Genomic DNA, 4,561 nt, shown 5'->3' on the forward strand with positions numbered 1-4,561 from the left:
ATTCTGTCAGGGAGACAGATCAATGGCTCCCATTGGTGAGGTGGATGAGACGAAGATAAAGGTTGCTTCAAGGTGTGAATGTTTTCTGAACTGATTTGTTTTTAAAATCGGTTATTCAGCTAGCAGAATATGATTTTTCCGTGGGATGTTGATACAACAGGATAGAATTTTCTGTTTGTTCTATTTATTGTATAACATTTGTTTTTCTCTAAATAATTAGGTTTTATATTATGGGTAAATCATTCTTTTTTGTAGTTGATTCTTATTTTTTTATGTTAACTTTGTTTGTCGTAAAAAATCGTCTCCCATTACAGTTAACTAATTTTTTGATATAATTATTAAATTTTTGGCAGCTTTGTGATGCTCTTCACCATAAGCGTTACAAAAAGTTGAATCACTTGAAAAAATATTAAAGAAGAAGAATTAAGTAAAGGGAGGATTCAATGCTGTAAAATGTATCAGCTGCAGTCAGTGCCGGTCCGGACTTATCAGGCGCCTAAAGCGTACTTAAAAAATATGCTCTTTAAATATATTATTTTTATTATATTTTAAAATAATTAATAAAATGTTATTATATATTATTAAAATTAATTTTTTTTAAATGAAGAAAATAGGAACAAATATTTCATGAATTTTTAATTTTATTTTTTGAAAAAAATCATTTATCAGCATCGAATGTAGAAATATTACAATAATTTATGTTTGTCATGTCATTTTTAAAAAGCCACAGAAACCTATAAAAGAAAGAGAGAGAAAATTTTTACATGACATATGCAGCTATACACATGAATGTCAATTAAAAACAAACTTGGAATATGAAGAATTGATCATTTGAGTTTTTAATTGTTATAGTTTCTGTAGCTAATAACAAATATCGGAAGAAATACACAAAAAGACGTAAAGAAAATAAATTTTTGTTAGTTGTTATTAATACAGAAAAATAAATAATTAGGTTTTGTTTAATTAAATTATTTATTTATTCTCACACTACTTAATATAACATGTGCAGTTGTTAGATTAAGTACTAACCGTTCCTATATGTATTAATGAATAAATCAAATTTTGTTGTATTATCATCAAAAAGAACAAAAGTATTATTATAAAAAAAAATGGAATAAGAAGTCAGTTTCGAACTCCTGACTTGTTATTCATGAGGACAAGTTAACAACCACTAGCCTAAGGGCAACTTTTAAGCAAACTTTGCGCCCCCAAAATATGTATAATATTTGGCGCCTAAAGCCTTTGTTTTATGGGCTTTAGCCCAGGGCCGGGCCTGGCTGCAGTCACCATTTGGATTTGTTTTACTCGACATATACTCAGATTTTGGCCTTGCTGAGCAGTTTGTTCATCATAATGATCAGTTGGATTTATTAAACAAAGAGGATCCTAAAGCCGTCAACAAAAAAAAAAGTTGCAAGCAAGTGTTGAGATCGGAGGACAAAATGACTTAAAACTATACGACTCTTACAAATAATACTAGGTCTGATACAATTTATATAAAAAAAATAAACAGGAGAGGAGCTTGATTTTGTAAACGATTGAGTATTGGGGATGGTCTCTCAAGTAACTTCTGGAACTAAGTCTCAAAGATTACTGTGAATTTAAAGGTGTGTTAGCCTAGGACGATGCTTCAGTTGGACCGTCCTGTAACAACAACGGAGAAAGGCAAATATAGTCCAGAAACAACATAATGTTTTGCTGGAGAAAAACAGGTAGCTATGGATTATGGATTCAACTCTGATAAAAAAGTCAAACATGTCTCTTTCACCAAAGGACAACGATTTTGTTGTACAAGGAAGACAAGTGTATTATGATTTATTTGGTTTGTTTTCATTTAGTTTGGCGTGCTTCTGGGGTTTGTACAAATTAGTGCAACATCAATTTCTCACGGAAGAACAAAAGATTCACAATGTAAAAAACATATATATATATATATATATATATATATATTTAAAGACCATTCTATTACTCAAACTTGAGGTGGTCTGGATAACCAGACCGTAATAGAACAACCAATAAAATGTAACTCTTGTAAAAAACATATTTAAATTGACCTCAAATGTATAGTAAATAGCATGTAACATGATACTTACAAAGTAGCTTTGCGTAGTTTTGAATCAAAGTTATATATTTCTAAACATAATAAAATATACATAAGCCAAAATAATAATAAAATATACATAACATAAATTGTTTTTTCTTTAATTAATGTATAGTCAATTCAAAAAATAAATATTAAAAATTATTTTTGTTACTAAAACCTTCCAAAATAAAGTTTATTTCGTGTTTATATGACAAAATTTAAATATTAATGAATTTGTGTAGGATTTTCTGGGTGCATATGTGAAATACATAAGTGTATATGTATATAAGATTAAAATAAACATTTGTAAAAACATGTTCTACCCAAATAGTATAAACAAGATATATTTCATTTTTTTCTCGCGATTATAAAGCATCACTTTGATGATATTAGTCAATTTTAAATTATTTATATATGTTTTTCATTAATTACATTTTCCCAAAATACATAAAGTTTTCTCTGTGTTCTTTGGTCTAAAATTATAAAGCATCCACTGGACTAATATTAAAGTATATTAGATCACTTTAATTCAAACCAAAAATATTTATTGAAAATAATAATATGATCTTAGAATTCTTTTTGTTATTTGTTGTCTATAATATCATTTTCTATAATGATTTTAAATGCTTCATAAATTAATAAAAAATCATATAAAATAGTTTTTGTTATAACTCCGTAGGACGGGCCGACCGGGCCGACCCTAGTATATTAGTAATAGACAAATCTAAATACAGATCCTTAATTACTAAACCAAACAATGATAATATGATAATATGATTTTTTTTACCATGATTTAGATTTAAACTCTTACTTGTCAACGAGTTTATACATGTTTCTTTTTTTTCTCTAGAATAAATCTCAAAACATTGAGATCAATTTTCTTGGTCATTATCTTTTTGATGAAAGTCCACAATATTGACGATGTTCAATATCTTCTCTTCTATGGGTTCATTAATTCTCCGTAAACATGCTATACCATATAGCTCTATTTTTTTCATTTTAAATTTGATTTTAATTTTACTCTAAACCCTTCTTATTCTGAAATAGACAAGTGAGTATAAAATAGAGTAATTAATTTAATTGTGTATTCTTATAATATTTTTTAGATTTTTATTCTGTTTTACAGTTTAAAATGTAGTAAGATATAATAAAGTTTTATTCCAAAATATATTTTACAGTAGAAATGGAATAAGATTGAAAAGGTTTTAATATATACCTAATTAAAAATAAAAATAAAAATGTATAATGCCATTACTCTTTATTTCAAGAAAGAGAAAGTAAGAAAGAGAAAGGGGATCTGTAATCGGGTTTGGTGACTGGCGGCGCGTGAGCGCGCGTGCAGTCACCGGAGCAAACGCATTATCCATAACTTTTCAGTACTTTCTTTTTTGAAAAAACTTTATAAATATTCACAATATTCTTTTGTCAGAGAACAAACTTAAAACTAAAATAAAAACATTTAAATGTTTATGTAGTTGCGATATTCTTTCTAGTGACCGACTTCGTTAGCTAAGTATATACGACGAATAAGAAAGAGAAAGGGGATCTGTAATCGGGTCTGGTGACGGGCGGCGCGTGAGCGCGCGTGAGCGCGCGTGCCGTCACCGGAGTCCTCTAGCCACCAGTAAAGTTGTCGATCTCTGCCTCGGTTTCGTCTTCTCTTCCAACCACCTTGCCTAAGCGCTGGAACAAGGACGTCCATGGCAGATCTGTCTCTGGCGTAAGGGCGCGGTCGTGGTGAGGCGCGGTGAGGTTTCTTGGATTTGTTCTCCGGGAGGCGGAGGCTTCTTCAGCTCCGTCGACGCTGGTTCCTGTCCCCGCGAGGTGGAGGCTTCCTCAGCTCTATCGTCGTCGGTCTAGATCTCGGGAGGTGAAAGCGTTTCGTTGCTTTGCCTCACCGCCTTTGGTCCCTAGGTCTCGTTTTAGGGTTTGTTTCTCTCTTTTTTAGTTTCACGGTTCTGGCTTGGTTGGGTGGGTGGAGATCTCGTAGGTGGGTGATCGAAGCTCGACCGCGGTTAACGGTGTTGGGTTGCGCGAAGCTTCTAGCTCGGTGATGGGGTTGAACGGTGTCGGATGAGATCTCGAACTCTCGATTGACGCTCTCCGAGTTTAGATTCACCTGAGTGGAAGGCGTTTGCGGTGGTGATGGTGTTGAGTGAGTAGTTTCCGGTTCCTTCGGGTGAATCGACGGTTGATTTTACCCGTGACGTTTCGAAGGGGGGCGACGTCGGAGCCGCAGCGTTTGTCCGCGCGGCGGCGGAGTTCCTTCGGGATCATTGGGTATCGTAGGTGGGCCTTGGGCCCTGTTTGTGATTTGTTTTTTTTTGGCCCGTCTCTTTGGCCTCTTGTAATATGTTCTATGGGCTTTCAGCATTTTAACGAAAATTTCAATTGATGAAAAAAAAAAAAATGTATAATGCCAAAAATGGTACTCGCCTCTTAAACAAAGCACATAAGCAATGAATGATCTGTTAATCA

This window comes from Brassica oleracea, chromosome C2, assembly GCF_000695525.1.
Source record: "Brassica oleracea var. oleracea cultivar TO1000 chromosome C2, BOL, whole genome shotgun sequence".
In the NCBI taxonomy this organism is placed as follows: domain Eukaryota; kingdom Viridiplantae; phylum Streptophyta; class Magnoliopsida; order Brassicales; family Brassicaceae; genus Brassica; species Brassica oleracea.